The sequence below is a fragment of the Xenopus laevis genome, chromosome 9_10S, assembly GCF_017654675.1.
Source record: "Xenopus laevis strain J_2021 chromosome 9_10S, Xenopus_laevis_v10.1, whole genome shotgun sequence".
In the NCBI taxonomy this organism is placed as follows: domain Eukaryota; kingdom Metazoa; phylum Chordata; class Amphibia; order Anura; family Pipidae; genus Xenopus; species Xenopus laevis.
This window is the reverse complement of record NC_054388.1, coordinates 55387755-55412195: the sequence shown is the minus strand read 5'-3', so window position 1 is coordinate 55412195 and position 24441 is coordinate 55387755. Positions and strand designations below refer to the sequence as shown.

Genomic DNA, 24441 nt, shown 5'->3' with positions numbered 1-24441 from the left:
CATGGAGGGGGTTATCATTACTGAACATAAACCGAAAACCTTGATAATTGAATAACCTGTAGGCCAGTGCAATTTCAGTATTCATTTCTCATTGGTTTCTGTAAGCACATTTTGTATTTATATAAAAAAACATATTTCTTTTTCTTATTATTGCACTTTCATAAGCTTTTGACTGTGATATCTGTGGCTCATCAGACAGGCTACCCTCTTGCAAATAAAACAATGAATTTATTTAGTATCCAGCTTAGCATTCTCAATGCAAATCCTCAGAACCTGTTCCCCAGCAACAGAACATGTTTTCATGAAAATGCTCAGAACAGCAAGTTTGGATGAGTAGGTGGATATTGAGCCATAAAGGAAAATAACAGAAAGCCTTTAATAAACAACACAAAAAATTACTTAAAAAACCCTAAAATTATTAGGAGAGATCTACTGATTTTAAAGGATGGAAGAGGGGTCTTTCTACAAAACAATGATAGCTCCACCTGAGCTACTGTAAGGATTTTGTAAAACTGCATGATAGATCCACCAAATATTATACAAGGATTTTATTAAAAGATGACCAAAGTTGGCAAAGCGTGAGGACTGGTTTTGGGAACCACTGATGCAACATGACATTCGTATTATAGGTTTTGCATTATTGCCTCAAACATAATGCAAAGCCAGCATAGTCTATAGGGCAAATTTACTAAGTGGCAAAAATTCACCAGCGACGGCTTCGCAGGCAGCGCAACACTTCGCCAAACGAAAATTAGCTCAGACAACGCTAATTCACTAACATGCGAAGTTGCGTCCAGGGCGCTGAACACTAACAAAGTTGCGCTAGCATTAATTCGGCAAGAAGAGTGAAATTGCGCTAGTGTTGGCTAATTTGCATACGGCAGGAAGTTAAAGTTGAATGGACGTATATGTTAAATACATTACACTACACAAGCCCAGGGAAGCTTAATAAAAGAAAATAAAGTTGTTATAATGCCCTACACATGAGCCCACTGTAGTTTATGTGCCATATGTTAGGAAATGTAGGGGGGAAGCGGGTTACTCCAAAAAATGTACGCTCTTTTGCAGCCTATCACCCTGAAAAAAGGAAAAGAAGCCAGCTTTTTTTGGTAGAAAAGTTTTCAACTAGATTTTGAGGAAGTCCTATCTACTCTATTGCACTTCGCCTGGTCTGAGCTGGCGAAGTCTGGTGCAAGAGGTTCAGTAAAATCTGCATCTTAGTGAATTTGCGTCCCTTCGCCGGAGCGCAGCTTCGCCTGCAAACATTAGTAAATCGGCGAAGTACCAAAATGACGTCACGCTGGCGAATTTTCACCAGCATTAGTAACTTTGTTATAGGGATGCACCGAATTCAGGATTCGGTTCGGGATTCGGCCTTTTTCAGCAGGATTCGAATACTTCTGCCCAGCCGAACCGAATCCATGTGCAGATTAGGGGCGGGGAGGGAAAGTGCGTGACTTTTTGCCAGAAAACAGGGAAGTAAAACTTTTTCCCCTTCCCACCCTTAATTTGCATATGCAAATTTGGGTTCGGATTCGGTTCTGTATTCGGCAGAACCTTTCGCAAAGCATTCGGGGGTTCAGCCGAATCCAAAATAGTGGATTCGGTGCATCCCTACTTTGTTAGTGCAATGGAGTACATGGATCGTCCTCATTTTTCTTCCTCATTCCTCATTACTTACATCATATTTTTTAGTGGAAAAAATTTCTAAGTCCTAAGTTTCTGTCTGAGCGAATTTTCGCCTGGTGAAGCGTTAGTAAATTTACCCCATAGGCTTTATCTACTAAAATACTCCTAAATTAAGATTAGGACTATAGGCTTGTGTAAACATTATCAATTTACATACAGAAAAAGCCACGGCATGGTGCATTCTGCACCATTATAGTCAAGAGTGTCAGGCACATAGACGTCCCTACTCCTGACCCCTAACTTGTATGTCATTCAGATGAGCAGGTTAGGGAGTTCACAATGAGGCCCTATGGCAAGTTATAAGGATAGGGCTGCCTTGTGCCAATAAGTGTTACGCCCTGCACCCCATGCTGGATGTTTCTGGGATGGATGCGCTTTGAATGAGCCATAAGGGATGCTATTTAGGTCCCTTACGGTTCTTGTGCTACTGACCAGGGTCTAGGTAAATGATCACTTGTCCCAAGACAAGGATTTAATACAAAAAAGATATATGTTTGTATATAACTGTATCTATTGCAGCTCAGTTTCCAGATGGTAGGATCCTTAAAAAGTGTGCTACAAACATCCTTATAGTTTATATACCAGCATTCTGCATCTTTTATAGGTGCAACCAAGAGTGAGGCCACTCTTAGTAGACAACAAACAGGATTACTTCTAGGTCCACCACCTTGATATACAACATACAAGAAGGAAGACTATGCATTTCTAATGACTTCTAAAAGTGCGTCATTAAATTCTGTAGCAGAATCCAGCACCATCTTTGGACCACAATCTTGTCAACAATGGGCTAAAACTCCACAATCTGACTATTTTTCCTGCATTGTACTGCTTAGCATTTTCCAGTGACTATTATGCAGCATTGTACTAGGTGTTTAACTTTAGTTAAAATTGCTTTATACACATATCAGGAAATACAATAATCACCCAGTCTACACTGGCTACACTCTGGCCCCATGTTGGTTCCTTCAGCGTGAATCAGGATAATCCAGATTGATACACAATGTTCCAGCCTGGAAACCTGCACAGTTCTCATGGGATCACAGAGCCATATCTGAATTGATTCTATTATTGACTGTCTCTAGAGGGAAAACATTGTGTCAGCACACATTAAACTTTTCTTTGGATGGGAAGTCAAGCTCTTATGTGGACAGCAAAGTTCAAGGCTCTGAGCATTCATCCATGTCTTCACCAAAACAGAAATTACTTTTTAATGACCTTTATTAAAAGCTTTTCACAAGTTCCATACCTCCCATTAGAGGCTAAGTAACTGAATTACTTCTCTGTTTTTTTTTTTTAGAGAAATGACACATTTGTTACCTACAATAGGGAAGCTAGATATCCTTACAGCTCTTAAAAACTACTGTTTCCATCATCTATACTTAGGGATTTGAAAGTCATACCTCTGTCCATTAACTCAAGGGGTTACATACAAGCCCAAGTGCAAGTGAACTTCCAGGCACAAAGCGGCATGTATTTTTTTTTACCCATAATGCATCACCCCCCATAATTCCAGCATAATTGAGGCTCTGAGTTGTGAACATTGCAATTGTGCCAAAATGGATGCAGCTGTGCTTGCCTTTCAATGCAAATTCACTTTAAGATGCAACTAGCATTTCCAGAGTTGGTATGCTTGTTCAAAACATGGTTTCACTGATGCGCCTGTTAACAAAGTCCTTTGTGGGAAACCTGTGTCAGTAGCTCCAGAGTTCTCTTGTACACCATTCATGAGGCAGGATGGATAGATTAAAACCATATGGAAATGCATGGAGTATGTTTGGACCCAAGTGCCTTAATGTATTGTGTCAATACCTTATGTACGCTACACTGGGGCAAATTCACTAAAGAGTGAATTTACGCATGAGAAGCTTGTCAACACTTCGCGCCACTTCGCCAGGAGCACATTCGATACCACTATGCTAATTCACTAAAATGCAAAGTTGCGTCTCTGAAGCTGTACGCTTGCAAAGTTTTGTTAGGGGCCCCTAAGGTGTTTAATCATATGCTGGGGTACTGTATTATACACAGGGGAGGAGGAGGCATATGGATTTAAGGGTATGTCTTAATATGACAACATATGAGTGGCATCCCTGCCGGTGTCGGGCCAAGGTAGTTTGGCTCCCTAGGCAAGAGCTTCAATCAGCGCCCCCCTGTCCTGCATTACCAATTACCATGATGGTTTTTCAATAAAGAAAGCAATAAAATGTACAACACTTTTTAATTTATATTACTGCCCCCTGTACCTGTACCAGCAAGCCCAGTAGCCATCCATAATACAGCCTCCCCTGTACCTGTGCCAGTAGCCATCCATCATACTGCCCCCCATACCTGTGCCAGTAGCCATCCATTATACTGCCCCCATACCTGTACCAGCAAGCTCAGCAGCCATCCATCATACAGCCCTCCAGCAGCCATTATATTGCCCCCAATCTTTACCTGTGTCAACAGCAGCCAAAAATAAATCTGATCACATCAAATTGCCCCCAAGTATTTATGTACCTGTGCCAGCGCCCAGCCCAGCAGCAACAGCAAACATATGGCCCCCAAATCTGTACCTGGCTGTGCCAGCAGGAAGCTTCACACTTTAACAGTAATAGAAAGAATGTCTTCAGTTCAGTGCAACTGTGCAAGGGTGAGAGCAGCAAGTGCGAGTGACACCAAGCAGGCCACCAGCTCTCTGCCTCTCTCTGACACCCAACCGCATCAGTGATGTCATTGACTCGTAGACGCACATCACGCTGCACTGCCGCACCACACAGAAGGAGCTATTACTTGCTGGCAAGAGGGAGAAGGTGAAGGAGGGGGATTCCACCGCCTGAGTGACCATGATTACTGAAACAAATTATTAAAAAAACGCTTGAAAAAATGAAAAAAAAAACAAACATTAAAAGTGCGCCCCTCAATGATGCCGCCCTAGACAGACACCTACTCTGCCTTCCCCTAGTTCCGGCCCTGATCCCTGCAGTGAGCACTAACCATCTGGTTTTTTTGGTGTGCTATTAATGTGGACATGGTCTTGAGGTAACATGGGTGTGGTTTAAAGTGGGTGTGGTCTAAAAACAGGTAGTGGCTAACATTGGCTCCCATTATCGGCCCTCCACCAGGTAGATTAGAAAAATTCCTACCCTCTGTACCATATAAATTGGACAGCACTGATCTAGATGGAGAAATGAACTGGCAGTGGTGAGGTGGGGTGGTAGTGGAAGAGCTGAGCCAACTCTGATACTAGTCTGAACGAAAACAATGAAAAGTCTGAAGTTTTATACATTTCTCATTATACTTCAGAGAACAAAGCCCCTGATTTTGAAAAGCATTTCTCTTCAGCCAGGGAGAAAAAAGAATAGATCTCATGAACAAAGAATCACTTCAATGAAAAGTCAGAACTTCTGAAGGAAATTTCACATTTTAAATAATAGACTCTGGAAGCAACTTGGCTTTTAACGAGTTTTCAGCTAAAAAAAAGTTAAATAAACAGGTTTATACATTATCTAAGGGCTAAGTATATAGATCACAAATGTAAAAGTGTGCAGGATAAGTGTCTACTGGATACTTCCCCTTTACCGTTCTTATTACTGTTGCTTCACACATTCTATTTCTGTGACCAATAATGACACCCCCCCCACAGACAATCTGCCCACCGCTTATAATTCCGCTTGTTAAGAGTCTTTACTGTCTATTTTATTAGTGACAGAATCTCAACTGTAATCACTGAGAAAAATATTCTGAATTGTATTACTTTTTGGCAGCACTACAAAGAACATTTGGATAAACTAATCATATGTATTGTTTTTTTAAAGATATTTTTATTCATCATTTAGATCTGCTCTCTTGCTTCCAATTTACATAATTACAAGTGGTAATCGATTCGAATTTATCCAATTATTGGAATATGTCCAATGTTTCACATGTGTCAGTACAGTCACTCTGCAATTAAATCACCCTAGGCATTCTGTAATATTTGTAACTGACAATTGATTACCGTATATACTCGAGTATAAGTCGACCGGAGTATAAGCCGAGGTACCTAATTTTACCTACGAAAACTGGGAAAACGTATTGACTCGAGTATAAGCCTAGGGTGAGAAATGCAGCAGCTACTGGTAAGTTTCAATAATCAAAAATTGAGGCATGAGTGGGTTAAATCACTTTGTTAATAAATAATATTAAATTATAAAGTGCAGTGCAAATTAATTAATTAATCCCCATAAATTGATTAGGACAATTAATTAGAAAATCCCACCAATTTAAAATTTAAAAACACCTAGATAAATAATACTCTCCTTTGGTGAGATATAATTCATTGGTTTAATAAATTGATTATTAATAATTAGATTATGACTTAGGACAATTTAAACAATTAATTAAAATTGACTGATAATATACTGGTGATTTAAAGTGCAGTGCTAATAAATATAAGTTAATAATAGACTAAAGTAGATTCTAAAAATATTTAATAGTGACCATCAATTCAAAAGGATAAACACAACCCAACTGCTTGATTAATGAGAATAGGAGGAATAAGAAAATTGTAGATGGTGCAGTCTACAAAACCAGGCCTCTTGAGAAAGTATTAATGGAAAAAGTACATAAGGATGGACTAGTCAAGAGTTTTGTCTACTGCTCTCCAGTCAGTATTAAATAAACCCCCATGCCTCCTCCAGATTTAAAAAAAACTGTGGTTTTAATTGTTAATTTGTTAATAATCCAAAATAAGGATAATATCGCCATGTTATTGTTTAAAGACATTAAACTGATGGAAACGTTTCAATTACAAGACAAAAGTGAGGTAGTAACTTGCTACATTAGGGTACAGTCTCACCCATCACCTGGCAAATGCTAAAATCAAACTAATGCTCCTAATTGGAGCACAGAGCTGGTTTGCTTACATCTCATGATACTCATACATCCCTTGGTGTTTTATAACATGATCTGATCTATTACTGACTACTCATCCATCCATTTATTGTGCTAAAGTTTCTTTGTGAAAGTGAATGTGTTGTGAGTTTTAATTCAACATGAAGGCCCTTCCTCCACGACTTCTCCAAAAGACCAGCTGAGTTAAGTAGGTCACATGTAACAGTGATCTACCCTTGAGAGCAAATGGAAAAGGTACCCACAAGTATCGATAGCAGTTAACTGAGCCATGATATTATTTATTTTGTGGTTTTGTTTAGAGATGGATTACAGCATTAAATTCATGGTGGGACATGTCATCAGTATCTCATCCTGGTTAAAGGCTCAGAGCAACCAGAATCCACACATTTACTTCTATCCCGTCTATTCTTGACTGATATATTTTACATTGCAGAATATAGATGTATAGTGAGATTTTTCCCAGAAAATTTAAAAAAAAACAAAAAAAAAAAACAAAAAAACAAAAGTATATTAAAAGTATGAAGTCTTTTATTTTGTCCAAATAACTTTTTACTTTTAATATACTTTTGTTTTTTTATATTCTGCAATTTGATTCACACCCTTGGACTGGGGTGGACTGGGGGATTCCCTTGGTCTATTACCTATATATATATATATATATATATATATATATATATATATATATATATATATATATATATATATATATATATATATATATATATATATATATATATATATATATATATATATATATTGATTGATTGGCTCTAAGGGAAGACTTGCTGGAACTCTAGCAGAAGATTCTCTGCAGTAAATCTTGTGTCTTGAAATCCCAGTTCCTGAAGTAATCACCCGAGACTTTTCTTCCAAGGTGAATGTTGTTACTTTTGAAACATGGTTTTAAAACATTGTTCTGAGGATTTTGCCAGCTCATAGATATATATTAAAACTGCAAGAGTCATTTCATTTATTTATGGAGCGTTGTACCTCGGTCACTGGCGGAGAGTTTTTGAGGTTGTCAGGAGTTGATGTTAGAGAGTTTTCTAGTTTTTTTAAATAATGATCCTTGTTCTACTTTCAGTGCAGAACAGACTTTTAAATTATTATAAAGTTCAAAATGTGTGTGCAGTGGGAAGGGAACCCAGTGAATGAAGCTTAACCAGGTTTAGGGTTTTATAACTTGTGCAGTAATGCAGCAACAAATAATATTTAGTGTTGCATAAAGAGAGTTGCAAGGTTTTCAAAAGGGAGTGTGACTGAGTGAACTCTAGTGCTATCTACCACTACAAAGATAAGAGTTTGTAGGAGGCAATAATGATGAAAAAACTAATAAAGAACCCTACATTATAGTGCCAACTCATAGGTTGTGGATGAATTAAAATTTGTTTAACAAAGTAATAAGGTTTAAGGAGCCCAACAACAGTTATGTTAGATGTAAGCCCATTCAAGATCAGTAACTGCCAACTGTAGCTGGCTAGAAATATATATAATTGTTTCCTATTGGGGTGACTAGCCACTAAACTTATTACTTCTCATGAGCCATATTTATATTGTATTAGACCTTCTTGGGTCTGTTTTGGTAGAACCCTTTCTGACCAGTACCTAATTACCTGCAGCTTAACCCTTACCTTCCTTATGCTGCCCCAGACCTGATTCCTGGCTGTAGGTTTTATTCCTAACTTGTGATCCTGCAGTGACACCACTCCAGGAGGGGACTCAACCTGTTTCTTAGGTAGGGAATGGGAGGGACAAATTCCCCAGATTACAACCCTCACTTAACCTGAGGACCTTGGGAGGGTACCTGAGGGCCACCTACCCAATCAGGGAATTTAGTTTTTTTCTCCAAAAACCCCAGGTACTGTCAGGTCAAAGCTCTCATGTTTATGCAGTCAATACATTTCACAATAGCATTAAATACACACAATAACTTAGTGCTAATACCTTCTGTTTATTAGAGCCAAAACTTCATTGCTGGATGTATATTTAGGAGAGGGGTAAAAAGGCTGCTGTGGGGATTGGTGCTAAAAGCCTGAAAAAGAGCAGAATATAAAATGTGCATTATGGTCCCTACATTATTACAATGTAGACTATGCACCAGGACCCTCCCACCGGGCCCCTAGAAGCATGCCTAATCTCCTTCAGACAAAATTCCCTGCAGTTTTTCCCCTGATGAGATGCCATCATGACTCCTGCTGGCTCCAAGTAGCTGTGGACCCAGGTGCAAAACCTCCCCAGGAGTTACACCATTGGATGGAGCAACAGGGGCTGGGAGACATGCCTTATTCTACAGACTAATTTAAACCAAATGTGTTTTTAATGAATGTGTGTTAGTTTAGATGTGAATAGCTGATAGGGGAGGCTTTGCGGAGAAGCAATCAGCAGAATGGGGACAAATAGAGGAGGAATGATTGTTATTCTGACAAAATGTGCTCTAGGAGGGAGGGAGGTCTTTGTTGGAACACAATGCTGGCTCACAGAAGCTCCCTTTTAAATGTCACTTTCATGCTAAAGGTGTGATTATCATGCCTGGAAGCCATTGTCATGGTCTATAGCATTCTGTACATCTCCTGCTCCATCTCTATCCATAAATACAGTTGACAGATATAAAGAGCAACTTCCATAAAACACAGCAAAATGCTCTGTCTTCATCATCATTAGCAGTAAAAAGGGTTTATTTAAGCGTGATAACAGGGAGTAATATATGTTAAGTGGAGCTTTTTCTGGGAAAAGTATTTACAATACACATTATAATTAAAGAGCAAATTTCCTATAATTGGAATTGGGGAATCCTGAAAGATTTAAGAACAATATTAATTACATAAATGGTGCTTAGATTTAATTTCTAGTAGAAAAAGCAAAACAATCCAATAATAACATCTTTAGAAACTCCCACACAGGGCCAGAACTAGGGATGACTAGGGCACAACGATGGGGAGGGGGCACTGAGCAGGTACCTGTTAAAGGGTCTTCTGTCTACTCCAAGTTCAAGTTCGCTCCCCTCTGCTGCTGTCCCTCCCCTCTGTTGTTCAGCCCTGCACGCTCTCCCTCCCCTCTCCTGCCTTCCCCTCTCATATGACGCGTCACGCATGCATTCTTGGAGGGGGGCAGGGTGGTAGCATGTGTAGGATGCCTGGCCAGTTTGGCCTGGCCCTGCTCCCACACATAGTGTAAATTATAGAAATATTGTCCAAAACGCTGAACATGTTTTTGGTATGTGTATATTAGCCCTAAGATATGCACAGAAGATAGATTTAAGGTTTAATTAACAATATATCTACACTTTTTTCTATAGAGTATTATACTATATGACCCAAAGTATGTTGACATCTGCCTGTAAAATATTTAATTCCCAAACCAATGGCAGAGGTGTATAAGCAGCCAGTTCTGCCCCAGGCACTGCCAGCCACATGAGTGGGAAGGGACTGGAAGAATGGGGTACCTACCCTATCCCCCTCAGCTACCCCTCTAGGCCGGCTGAGGATTTTATTTTTTTTTTGGAAAGACTGCCCCCCAGGTGCCTCTATGGTAAACACAGCCCTGTCTCTATTTGTTGTTAAAACAACTTATACACTGTATAACTGACAACAGAAACTGAAACATAGTTGGCGAGATTTGCTCCCATTCATAAATAAGAGACTGGGCACTGATGTTGAGTGATCCAGTCTGGCACACATTAATGCTCCTATTCAGGGCCAGTCTTAAAAACCATTCCTATCATCAATTTGGACTGGTGCTCCAGGGTTGTGGGTGCCAATGGTGCCTGCCTCATCCTCTCTCCTGGTTATATAGTTACATAGTTAAATCGGGTTGAAAAGACAAAGTCCATCAAGTTGAACCCCTCCAAATATAAACCCAGCATCCATACATACATTCCTCCATACCTAAATTCTATATACCCTTATCTATACTAACTATAGTGTTTAGTATCACAATAGCCTTTGATATTATGTCCGTCCAAGAAATCATCCAAGCCATTCTTAAAGGCATTAACTGAATCAGCCATCACAACATCACCCGGCAGTGCATTCCACAACCTCACTGTCCTGACTGTGAAGAACCCCCTACATTGCTTCAAATGAAAGTTCTTTTCTTCTAGTCTAAAGGGGTGGCCTCTGGTACGATGATTCTCTTTATGGGTAAAAAGGTCCCCTGCTATTTGTCTATAATGTCCTCTAATGTACTTGTAAAGTGTAATCATGTTCCCTCGCAAGCGCCTTTTCCCAGAGAAAACAACCCCAACCTTGACAGTCTACCCACATAATTGATGTCTTGTATCCCTCTAACCAATTTAGTTGCACTTAGTCTCTGCACTCTCTCCAGCTCATTTATATCCCTCTTTAGGACTGGAGTCCAAAACTGCACTGCATACTCCAGATGAGGCCTTACCAGGGACCTATAAAGAGGCATAATTAAGTTTTCATCCCTTGAGTTAATGCTCTTTTTTATGCAAGACTTTATTTGTTTAGTAGCCACAGAATGACACTGCCTAGAATTAGACAACGTGTTATCTACAAAAAAACCCTAGTTCCTTCTCAGTTAAGGAAACTCCCAACACACTGTCATTTGGTGTATAACTTGCATTAATATTATTTTGCCAAAGTACATAACCTTGCATTTATCAACATTGAACCCCATTTTCCAGTTTACTGCCCTGCAAAGTGGCAGCATCCTGCATGGAACCTATAGTTCTGCACAATTTAGTATCATCTGCAAAAATAGAAACAGTACTTTCAATGCCCACCTCCAGGTCATTAATATACAAGTTGAAACAAGTTGGTTGCTGCTGCTGGGTGCCACCATAATGCTGTCTGTTCACTTGCCTCCATTGGCCCCAGCACTTAAAGGGACAGTCTAGCCCCCCCTCACATTTCATGACACTATGTGGCCCCCATAAATTTCATAACACTCTGGCCCCAAACATTCATGGCACAGTCTGGTCTCTAAGCATTTCATGGCACACTGTGACTCCCCAAGCATCTGGTGACACAGATAGTGACACCCCCAGCCCAAAGCCCTGCACAGACTTTATCATCACCGCTCTCCCAATCCTCCCTTCTCCAGGCAGCTGCAGGTGCAATATATATAATGTGGGGAGTGAAATAAAAGTGATGAGTACTCTAGAGGAAGGTAGTCAACTTTGCAATGTATTCCAATATATAGGGTTCCCATGGGTGCAGGACCACATAAGTTCAGTCAGCCTAAGTCTGGTCCTGGTAAATTTATAACATATGCATTGAGTTTGCCTGCGGTCAGGGCTCAGTGCATGTGTAGCCCCATGAAGTTCATCCACTCCCATCCTTGTAACATTCTGTGTAGCCTTTACTTTGTGCAAGGGGCATTATTATGCTGAAACAGTAGAGAGCCTTCCCTAAACTGTTGCCACAAAGTGAGAAGCATAAACTTGTGAAATATGCCATTGTAAAATATAGTGCTACCTGTAATGACTGTGGTCTAAATAGCCAGTGGCTATATACTGTACGTATAAACCCTGCAGATGCTTAGCAAGTTTCATATGAAAAAAATATGAAAAGTAATTGTAACAATGAATAGAAGAGAAGCAAGTTAAGCTTTTAGTGTGCTTTCACTTTATGAAGCAAACTAGACATTCCATATTTCCACATTGTTCCTAATAGAAACAAAGCTAAAATATTTCTGTGGCAGCCCTGTCTTACATTTAAGTTGAATTAAAAGACTACGGGGTGACAGAATTATTTGGCAGTGGTAATGGAAAATGGAAAAGGGGAAAAAGTACCTCTTAAGTGAAGTCAAATTAAATCCATTTACTACAATTGCAAGTGATAAAGAGCTATAATTACTCTTAGCTGTAATATTACATTATAAATAATGACAAAACATTGATTTCTATTTTAGTTGCTTATTCTGCAGTTCTGAATGTACAGTAGTGCAGTATCATTGTTCCTGCTAGGTATTTATAGACACATCAATTAAAGACATTTATCTCCTCTGCAGCCATAATATATATATATATATATATATATATATATATATATATATATATATATATATATATATATATATATAGTCAGTGACAAACGACCGCACTCTGAAGACCGGACTTAGTTCTCTCTTGGTGGGTGCAGGGTCCAAAAAGATTCATATAACGATTTGTCAGCAAGGATCCGCACACCAAAGTTTTCATTTAATCAAAGTGTTTTATTTCGTACATAGCTCCGACGTTTCGGCCCACATTAGGGCCTTTCTCAATATATATATATTTATATATCACAAGGCAACATAGTGGTGCCATTGCTCTGTGCTGTATTTGGCAGCTTCTGGTGATTTGTACTGCTGCTTAAACCCATTATTTTTTAGGGTAGAATTTTTCTTTATTAAATGCTTGTGCTGGAGCCATAGCTGCAAATTGCACATGGTATTCAATGTGATGATAAACCGCTATGAGCATTTTAAGCATCATTTATTATTGTGAGACAAGGTGCAAAAAACAGACATGAAGCCACATTTTTGCACCTTGCCTCTATAAAACTCCAGAGATGCAATGCCTTTCAAATTGGGGCACTGCAGAGATTTTCAGTATGTAGCAGTATGTGGCACTGCCTATATAAGTGGATAGGAGAGGGCAGTATGTAGATGTCACCAGTCACGCACTCTTTGCATGTAGCACCAGTGTGGGGAATTTTTATAAGCAGGTTAACACAAGAAAGTGTTTTGGCCAAGAAAGTGAGTCCTGATGTGAGTTTTGAAGGGTGTAAGAAATAGTCATCTTGGGTATGACATTAGTGATCTTATTAAGAAAAAATCTAATCTGTGAGGTTTTTACTTCAAATAAGCTCACAATTTTAAAAAAAAACTCAAATGTTTGCTTATTTATGAAAAAATCTGAATGTAAAAAACTTGATTGAATACAATCCAGAAAAAAGTATATAGCCTTTAAAAAACTCAAATACTATGAATTTTTCAAGTATATAGGCTTATAATAATCGAATTTATGAGTTTGCAAACTCGAGAATCTAAAAAAAAAAAGTGTCTTGAATTTTACCTATGACAACTCCCATTGAGATATACATGACCTTGCAAGCTTTTAGATCCTGATTTTTTTACATTTGCGTTTTTTCTGGTTAATAAACACCAGGCATTCGAGTTTGATAATATAATGTACATTTGAAAATATAATTCGAATTTGTGAGTTTTTGTGCAAAAAAAATTAAATTGTGGCAAAAATTTGAATTCAAACCTTGATAAATAACCCCCTATGTTATTTTACATACAGTATGTATGTCTTTGTGGCCTTATGCATATTTTTGTGTTCTACATTGTGTATGGTGGGTGGGTTGTGCATAGTATATTGATTACAGAGTCATTTTTATGAGTAGCTTACATTCCAATTCACATCCTGGGAATGGAAGGGAGGCTGTATACTTGCTACTGGAGCTGTAAAACTGATTTTGTATGAAAAAAACGCACTCAACAAGGAGTTACCTTTCTCCATCTGGTCAGTTGGAAGGTTAGCTGTGGGGGCAGGTATCAAAAAACCTGTATAAAGGTGGACACAAGATATATGAAGAGGGGGGAGCAGCCAGAGAGCAGTCTGGAAAAAGACATAGTAGCTATATGGTGGGGCCTTTCTGCATGTGAGGAGAGACGTGCTGGATGACACACTGGGAAGACTGAGCCAACAGATGACCCACTTGTTAGGGAATCCTATCAAGATTGTGCTGTGCAATTATAGAGTCAAAGCTGGACATTTTTCATCATTATCATTTACATTTCCCTCAGACTGTGGCCCCAAAATTCTTTAACCTTCATTGCTCAGTCTGTAGATCCACCGAGAACCATGAGAACATTGGACTTACAGTTCCTAGAATGGTCAGTTAGGTTTTGGCCTTCATCAACAATCCTGAATTCCCCAGTAGTTACATATCGAATCACAAGAGACGATCTGGTGATGTGAAAATCTTTCAATAGACCAAATAGTATAAATTAATGCCACTAGCTTACTGTATATACTGTATAAAGAAGAGACAGTTACACAGAGTTAATCAGATCCAGAATGAAAATGAGCATATCTTCTGCTTTGTGAATGAATGAAGATAAATTAGTTCTTTTCAAATTTTCTACCTTGAAATGTTGTATAATATGCTTTGCAGCATTACCATTGATTTTAGAATGCAGAGAATTGCATATTCTTGGTTCTGATAAGTGGTAGACAGTGAGGGCTGTTGCTCAGCTTATAATACTGTAGATAGATAGATAGACAGACGACAGACAGACAGACAGACAGACAGACAGATAGATAGATATAGATTGTAAGGGAAGAGTGGAATAATATATAATGGTAGGGTTTGTGCCAATGCCAAAAAATATAAATACTACTCAAGAATCATTAATAATTCAAAAGCAAATATTAAGTAAATCTTGGATATGCAGTTCACCCCAGTCCCAGGGTGCAAGTCCAAGACAACATTTCAAAAAAGAGATGTGAGTACCTCCAACAATAATAAATAAATCAGTTAAAAATTTAAAAATGTATTAGGACATAAGAGACAAGACCTAACGTGTTTCGTGCCTACTGGGGCACTTATCATAGGCTAAACGTACGTTTCATATATTGGATACAAGGCTGTTTTATAGCTGTATAAAGATTTCCTCCATGTAATTATCATATCAATTATCGTTGGTTCAGAATCAATGATATTCATCATTAGGGATCATTTAGGTAGACCCCGGACAGAGCACTAAGGGGTTCAAAAGCACATGCCTTTAATTCTTATTCAAAGAGAAATTCTGCTGGGGGGGGGTGCTCTAAATGCAATATTAATATTATAATATAACAATATCGAATATATTGAATTTCACCTGAAAAAAAATGTCCGAAAAGGACAGTCTGGTGAAATAGCTCCTCTCAGAATATAAAGTTAGTGAGCAGAGAAGAGTCATCTGGTGTTTCTCTGGTCACTTCTAAGCAGAGCAACATCACAAGACTTTCCTTCTGAAAAATTAATTTTCAGCTGAATGCAGCCAGTAGAACTAAATCAACAGCAGATGGTGCTGTTAAATTAGCATCTTAAAATTTGCTTATACAGTAGAACTAGAACAATCAATATTAATTGCAAAAGTGCATAGAAAAATGCTAGTCGCTATAGGTTAGAAAAATATCTTTACTAAGCTGCAACTAACTGGATGGTATCGGTTAAAAAAAAGGCAAATAGTTAATGAATCTGCCTCTTGGTTTTCAGTTTGTTGTTGGCAAAATATTTATTTGGCTAAATCCAAAAATGATGAATTCGGAGCATGTTACTGGTCTGTTTTCTCCCAAACCATCAAGACATGAATGATGGCATTATGGTTTAGTCTGAATGTGCAGCTATACACCTTTGTATCAAGATAAATAGGAAAACCATAAAGCCCAGAGGGAGGGAAGCACAGGAGGGAATTGTTGCACTGTATGTTTTTATATTTTAGAATGAAGAAAACTCTGCTGATCTTCTGTTCAACAAATGGTAGATGATGGTTGAAAGTATTGTTATTATTGTATAGCTGCAGCTGCCTTAAGATATAAAAGTCACTATTTGTTCCATGTTGAAATTCCGAGTATGTGGGTAATTCAGAATTCTTCATTAAATAACAAAAATAATCATCAGTGTACTGGTGATCAGAAAGTAGTAAGGTACAACTGTAACATCAATCAAATACAGTATGAACTCTTTAACCCTTACTGTGCACCTTAATTAATGCATCAAGTTGCCTTGGCATCAAAGCGCTAACTCAAAATGTAGAGTGTACAGCATCAACTGTAGATTATGTATGTAGATTATACAATCCATGGCAGGTGTTGAGTCTGGATGTTGAGCTGGGACAGAGTTCTCTACGAGCTAAAGAATGCCTCTCTATTCTGTGCTTGAATAAACTTCCTTCTCTGATTGAAACTTAGAAAAGGGCGTTGGCTGCAATCATTGGGATAGACTGACACTGAGGTCTGGACCCAACACAGGCATGACAAACCACTAGAGAATACAAATGAGGGTTAATAAAAAGTAATGATCTCTAAAGCCACCCATGGAACATCAAGGTAAAGCAACTTTTTTTTTTGCTGCACAGACACTTGGAATAAATGGATCCTAAATGATTCATGGGGAGAAGTGATTGTTTTGATTGCTGCACAGCGCGGCACCTGCCTAATTTATTATATTGCTTGGAAAGATAAATATTTAGATTTTAAAGCCAACTCTAATTAAAGTGGCGTCAGCCAAATGGGAAGCTCACATTCTTCAGTTATGTTTAATACCCATGACACATGGCAGTAAAGGGGCCTGTAACTAACAAAACCACCAGTTTGAGTGACCTAATATGGATGAAATTGACAAGATACTTGTGTTCCAACATGCTCCTGCATTGACAAGGGAACTCCTCAACTGACTTTTCGCTTTCAGCCATCCCACTGAACCCCATTGTTACATACCTAAATGAAACACCAGTAGCCAGAAATGGGATAAAATGGCCACAGCATTTATTCACATTTAATCAAAAAATAGGACATTGGCAGCCTCACCCCCAGGCAATATTCAAAGCCAGAATTCCATAAGATATCACTACTATGCTTTGCCATTCCTCACTTGAGATCAGCACTATGTCATCATTATATCCACCACTGAGTATTAGGCTGCCTCTACCTACCAAGATGATGGCCCCAAAATCGAGCAGGACCTGCATCTCCCACTATGAGAGAAGTTCAGCAGCCCTGCTGTCAGCCCTGAACCTTCAGTGTCTCAATTATAGGAAATCCAAGCAGGCTGTCACCTAGCACAAGTAGTGATGGGCGAATTTATTCGGCAGGCGCGAATTTGCGCGATGCGCCGCCAGTGAATAAATTTGTGAAACTCCTGCGAAAATTCTCTGGCAAAAATTCGCCGGCTTCAAAAAAAATTTTCGCCATCGGCGAAAAAAACGTTTTGCACATTTTTCGCAGTTTTGTGAATTTCACGGGTAATTCGAGAATTTTTCGGCGAAACGGCACAAATTCGCCCATCACTAAGCACAACCAGTAGTAGAGCCGGTAGCAATCAACCCACGTGCAATCATAGGGGAGAACCTCCTTTCTCCCTCTTCTAAATGTGCCTGTGCAGTACTCTGACAATGTCCTACCGCTGCTGTGATAAATAAAACTTAAAATACATTATAATATATCCAATGTTTTGATCCAGTGGAAAGCAAAAAACACAGCCTGAAGCCAGTGCCAATTGTGCCTCAAGAGGGAAAAAAATCCTTCCTGACCCCAGTGGCAATCGGAAACATTCCCTGCATCAAGCATTTGACATTCATTTACCATGAATAATACTCTCATGTTTATACTGTATGAGTACCTAAACCACAATATGCTGTAACAGTACATGCAGGAAAACATTCACATTTTCGGTTATTAATAGATAATATGAGAACATAAAAAAGGGGAGGGTGGGATGTTTCAGAAGATAAGGAAGTAAACTGTTTTTTCCCCTGACATTTTGCCAATCGTTAAACATAAAAAAGTGTAATCTGGCTGCTGGTCATTGGAATCTCTTGTCATGCAGCCCCTGAGTTTATAGCTTCAGGGCTTTCCTTTCCACATGAGGGCTCATTTACCACTGCAACCACTATTGTGTTCATTCAAGGATGGAATGGTTTATGAACTGACACCACTGCTTAAAATGAGAGATGGGGGGAGAAGAAACTAAACAAATCATGGGGAGATGGAAAAGAAAGCAGTAGCAGTCACGGACTAACTCTTGCAGATGCCTGACTAACGATTTACATGTTAATTTGGTAGATTGTTATATAAGTCCATACTAAAGTATGAAAGGTAGCTGATTATTGTAGTGAAGTAAGAAGACAGTTAAGGTTTTTCCCAGCTAAGATAAAGAGAACTGGGGACAGGGGGCATCCCTGTATTGTACCACCTGATAGAGAAAAGGGATCTGAGAAATACGGTTCCCATCGCACATGTGCTTGGGGGTTATTATATAAGGCTTTAATCACATGCCAGAACTTATGTTTAAAGCCCAATTTTTCTAATATATAATGCAGATATGGCCATGACATTGAATCAAATGCTTTTCTCAAGTCTATGGACAGCAATAATCCAGGGGTTGCTCTTGAATGGATACTATGAATGAAGGTTAAAGCTCTCCTGATGTTGTATGATGCCCGCCGTTTAGGGACAAAGCCAACTTGGTATGTTATAGTGGGCAGAAAGGAGTTCAGTTGTTCAGCTAAGATTTTTGCTAGAATTTTGACATCTGTATTCCAGATTGATATTGGTCTATAGTTGGAACAGTTGAGCAAATCTGAGTCTGGCTTGGGGATCGGAGTGACCTGGGCGAGGAGGGAGTCTCTACCCCAACGACTTTAATAAAAGTCAAAATAGCAAAACTATTTTATTACATTCACTGTGCACTCATGCAAACTATAAAATTGGCAAACCTTCTTCCACTATCAGTGGTCACTAAACAGTTTCAGGTTTGCAAAAGCTATATTAAATTTGCACAAAGGAAAATAACTTTTCACATGGCAAATATTTTTCCCATTACTTTTATTACATTCCCCCATTAGAGTTGCATCTGAATCAAATGCAAACACCACTTTATAAAATATGTGCACTGCAGAAGTGACACATCGCCCACTCTGAAATTGCTATATGAAGAATTGCACACAATTACATCAAAAGGCAAGTGCAATTGAGCAAGGCCAGATTTGACTTTTCCAGGCACAGAATCGGAATTTTAAAGTGTGTTATAGCAATGGTCTCTTATTTAGTAAATGTATTTCACTCCTCAGATAATTCAACTCTCTACTGAATAAAGGTCATAGTTTGTGGTTTATCTGTCCTACATCCCTTTTGTAGCCCTTTTTGAGACTGTCTGTGGCCATTCCCCATATATGATTTTCATTTGTTATAAAGTAACAAAGCTCCAAGGAGAGGGCCCTAGGTACAAGAGTGGTGAACTGTCAGCCTGGAATATATTCAGGGAAGCCCAATCCTGGTTGGCACAAACAGGACCCCATCACAATGAATTTGTGAAATGAGTATTCTTAATTAAGAAGTACTGTTCCATATGGATGGAGTTCAGTACTGAACCTAAGGTTGAGGGTGCCCAAGGTAAGCCTCCTGCTCAGTTATCCCAACATCTCTTTCCCCCTGCATGTCTCATTGACATGACCACCACCAACCCCCCTGCACAATATGGGGTCTATTTATTATGCTTTGTAAAAGGAAATATGCCAGAAAACGGTGTAAAAAGCTGTGTAAAATAAATGGTGAATTCATCAAAGTGTGTGTTATTTTACATCATGTGAACACCTGTTTTGCAGCAGTTATTTTATACTGTTTATAAGTAAGTTCCAGGGGAATTTGCTCAAAGAAAAGCACGTAAAAAAATTATGTAATTTTTTACTTTGCGATGTCTGGCAAATTATTCCACTGTTTTTTATACTGCAGAATAAATATGCCCCTATGTGCATTCACTAATCCCAGACAAAACAAGGAGAAGGCATGCAGAAGAGGTACACACCCCATGCCCCCCATCCCCAGTTGTGCTCTAGGCATCTGCCTCTTCTGCCTGCCCCAGTTCCAGTACTGTGAGAGTTTTAGGGGCATATTTATTATGTTAAAAAAACAGCAGGATAATAAACCACACATTGCCATAAAAAACAGTGTAACATTTTTAAGTGTTTTTTCTTAAAGGAATTGTTCAGTATAAAAATAAAAACTGGGTAAATAGATAGGCTGTGCAAAATAAAAAATGTTTTCAATATAGTTAATTAGCCAAAAATGTAATGTATAAAGACTGGAGTGACTGGATGTGTCACATAACAGAAGACTACTTACTGCTTTGCAGCTCTCTTGGTTTCCATTCCAGGCACTAGCCAATCAGTGAATTGAGGGGCGGGGGTTATAACTGTTGCTTTTGAATCTGAGCTGAATGCTAAGGATCAATTGTAAACTCACTGAACAGTTATGTACCATGTGGCCCCCCTTCAAGTCGCTGATTAACTTAGAGTTAGAGAGCTGCAAAGTAGGAAGTAGTGTTCTGGCTATTATGTTAGACATCGAGTCACTCCAGCTTTTATACATTACATTTTTAACTAACCTACTATATTAGAAACATTTTTTATTTTGCACAGCCTATCCATTTACCCAGTTTTAATTTTTACACTAAACTATTCCTTTAAAGGGACTTCCGCTGGCAGCAATGTAAAATAACGGCATCAAATCTAGCTTTCGCATGGGTTTACACAGCTTTTTACACCACTTTTTCGGCAAATTACTGTACACAGCATTTTAAAATTGGCCCATAGAGTTATATTTTTTACAAGGCTAAATTGCCCTTTAGAATTTCATTCATTTAACAAATACAGATAGTAGGGATTCATTTTTTTTATTATATTTATTTATTTATTAGACCCATAATACTGCAGTTTTATAAAAATGTTAATGTAATTTCCACCACGCTCTAAGTTGGGTCAGCTGCTATTGTGCCTCAAAACTGATGCAAGTTGTGCCTAGCATTTTCAGTGTTTTAATGGACCTTCCATCTAATTTACTGGCCACAAGCGGTAAACATATTGATAAAACCTGCCATGGAAACAGTTGGAGCTACCACTAGGTACCACTAGGGTTTCCCATATCAATAAGCACAGCTGAGAACCATTCATCAGAACAGGCAGGATGAACACATTTTAAAAATGTTAATGGTTTTCCTTTTAAAATAAAAATATTTGAAATTCCTTTTGTTTTTAGGTTGTCGCTGAATTTCATGTATATACTGTATTCTTCTCACATTCCAAATCTAGTGAGACGGAATAATTGTCTCCTGATAAAACTGACCATAGATATAGTACTTGGGTCTGTTATATGTCTCTATAAATTGCAGCACAGGTATGGGACCTGTTATTAAGAAAGCTCAGGAACTGGGGTTTTCCGGATAATGGATCTTTTCATAATTTGAATCTTTATATATTAAGTCTACTAGAGGACCATGTAAACATTATATAAACCCAATAAGCTGGTTTTACTTCCAATAAGGATGAATTATATCTTAGTTTGGATCAAGTACAAGGTACTGTTTTATTATTACAGCGAAAATGGAAATAATTCTTTTTAAAAAAATGGATTATTTGGATAAAACGGAGTCTATGGGAGATGCTCTTTCCATAATTCGGAGCTTTCTGGATAACAGATCCCTTTCCTGTAGATGCTGATGCTATATAAAAAAACGTAATAGTAAAATAGGTATAACACAAAAAAATGGGTTTATATTATTCTTTAGTTATGAAAGCAGGTGAAAAATAATATGTTATTTGTGTTCCATTACCCTCACGGAACAGATGTGTTAACTAGAAAGATTTACCTGCAAAAAAGGAGTAACACTTCTCTGCTTTTATCACAATGGATTCCATATTTCTACCATTATTGTAACATTAAGTGAACAAGCTCTATAATCATAGGAGTGTTATATGTCACATTTAAAATTGACAGTCAACCTGTGTTTTCCCCCCATTAAGTCAACATGACCATTTATAAGGTTAGAGCTTTCAATTCCATCAGACTGATGCCTAGGTGTTAAGTGCTAATGCACAGAGCATAATACAAATCCTGGCATCCCTGGGGTGAAGCAGTTAAGTGAACTACAATTGGGCCACGCTTGACTGGTCTGCAGTCACAGCTCTAGTAGCCTTTTATTCTTCATTAAGCTCCAGTTACTATTTATATACCCTAGTCGCTTAGGTGCACTTGGCATCTAATTAGAACAAAACTATTCAAAAATCTGCTTCTAAGGGGGTTATTTATCAAAGGTCAATTTTAGAGGAATGGAGATTTTTTTTTAGTTCGATTTTTATTAACAATTCGAATTGTATTTTATTTATGAAAAAATGTAAACTTGAATCAAATTCGAATCAAGTTTTCCTCCGAAAAAAAATTAACTATTGCAAGTCAATTTTTTGACGCGCAACATTTTTTTGTCCCATTGGAGTCATTGCAATTTTCAAAGCAAAACTTGGTAAAAATTTGGCTCATCACTACTATTAACATCTTTGAATAGTTCAAGGGACCTCTGCCATTGACCGCTACAGGATCTCAGCAGGTTTTAGGTAGAGAATAGTAGAATTAGAACTGTTTCCAGGGTCGAGTTGTGATAAATCTCACATTCAAATTCAGATTCGAGTTGGTGGTTTAAAATTCTAATTTGTTTGACCAAAAAAAATTCAAAATTCGCATTTACCATTTGAACCTTAGTAAATCTTCCCTTAAATGTTTGTTTAAATAAAATATCAGCATAGATTAGGGTATTTAATGCCATCTGAGGTGACGATCTTAGCACTCTGCACTTACGCCCAATTCATAAATAGGTCAGTGGTTACCACCTCCAGCAAAATTTAATAGGCTATCGCATGGAGAAATAACTAGGAGCTTCAGAAGACAGGAAATGCCCAGACATTCCCATATTGGTAAATCACACACACAAGATGCAGCACTTGTTCCACTGCAAGTAAGCACTAAGGCACTGGAGTTTTCGATAAAAAAGAGGGTCTGTGTGCATTAGTCTTTGCACTTTCTGCTCTTTTATCTGAAAAGCTCATATATCGTATATGGCTGGGGAGGACATTGTTTAAGTTAGCTAAGAGAATGATAAAGTTTTGGCTTGGATGAAACAAAGCACTGAACCTTGTAAATACATAACAATATATAAAATGAATGTTGAATTCAGGGGTTTCCCATACTTTTATAACTTAAACTCAGTTTAAAATGAGAAACAACTTGTATAAAAACCATATGTGACACCCAAACTGATGAGACCTATGAAGGGTTTTTGGAGGGGATTGGGTAAGGATTATTTACTCCAACAAGTTCTAAATAAAACTAGAGATAGCGTAGAAGGGCAGAACAGTGACAGAACAGATTTGTAATAACATCAGAATATACAACAGGTTCTGACTGTTAAACAAGCACTGGCCAATAGCCTAAAGGAGAAACCAATATGGGGGTTTTAAAAGGGGAAACATCTTACAAGATATAACACCTACCGATCCTCTATGTTTCTATGTTAAGAAAAGTATTCAGTTAGTATCTTTGAAAAATGGATACTACAAATGTTCAGGTTGTGTAACCTGTACAAATATGACGAATGAATAAAACATTGTATAATATGCACCATGACACGTGATATACATAAACATTCATTTCCCCCTGAGGTCTAATGTACGTAGGGAAGACTCAAAATACATTACGGGAAGGCATGGGCAACCATCAGTCAACATAAGGTTTATAAATCCTTATCTGGAAAACCCCAGCCATAATTTATGTGTATCACCCATAATTTAAAAAATAAATAGTACGTGATGATCCCTAAATCCCACTTAATGAAAAAGTTGTCAACTTTGCTCCAAAAGTTTACGCCACCTTCAAGCAGATCTTAAAGGTTGACAATGTACAATTACGGCAGTAAAAGCCTTATTTCCCCCTTGGAGCATAAAATGAATCCATATTTGCACTGAAACATCTTCTTTGACTCACTGGCAAGGACCTGGTGTAAGTCTAATGGGTGCCCATTCAGGGAGCAGGATACTAAAGTAATACAGAGATACTAATTGCATTGGTTTTGAAGAACTAAACTGATGTTTCAGATTTCCTCTACTTTCAATGACAGGGAAGCTGATAGCAAGCCAGAGCAGGTCACATTACACCTATACGCAATCTGAGAGATCAAAGAACAGTCACAAAAGGCAGCTGGGAAAAAACGCAATCTTCCTTTGTCTTGAAACTAGCAAGAAAATTAGTCACTTGTCTGGGAAGCTGACAAGTATCCTGGTTAAAAGGTCTGTGGGGTTCTCTGCGTTGGTAGCAAAAATTGTACTTGAGTCTCC

General features: G+C 38.3%; 1 protein-coding gene across 3 annotated transcripts in view; it reads right to left on the bottom strand.

The window, feature by feature from the left end:
- thsd7b.S (thrombospondin type 1 domain containing 7B S homeolog) overlaps nucleotides 1–24441 on the bottom strand; it is a 209509-nt gene that overhangs the window by 58704 nt on the left and 126364 nt on the right. The gene's annotated exons all lie outside the window — the stretch shown is intronic.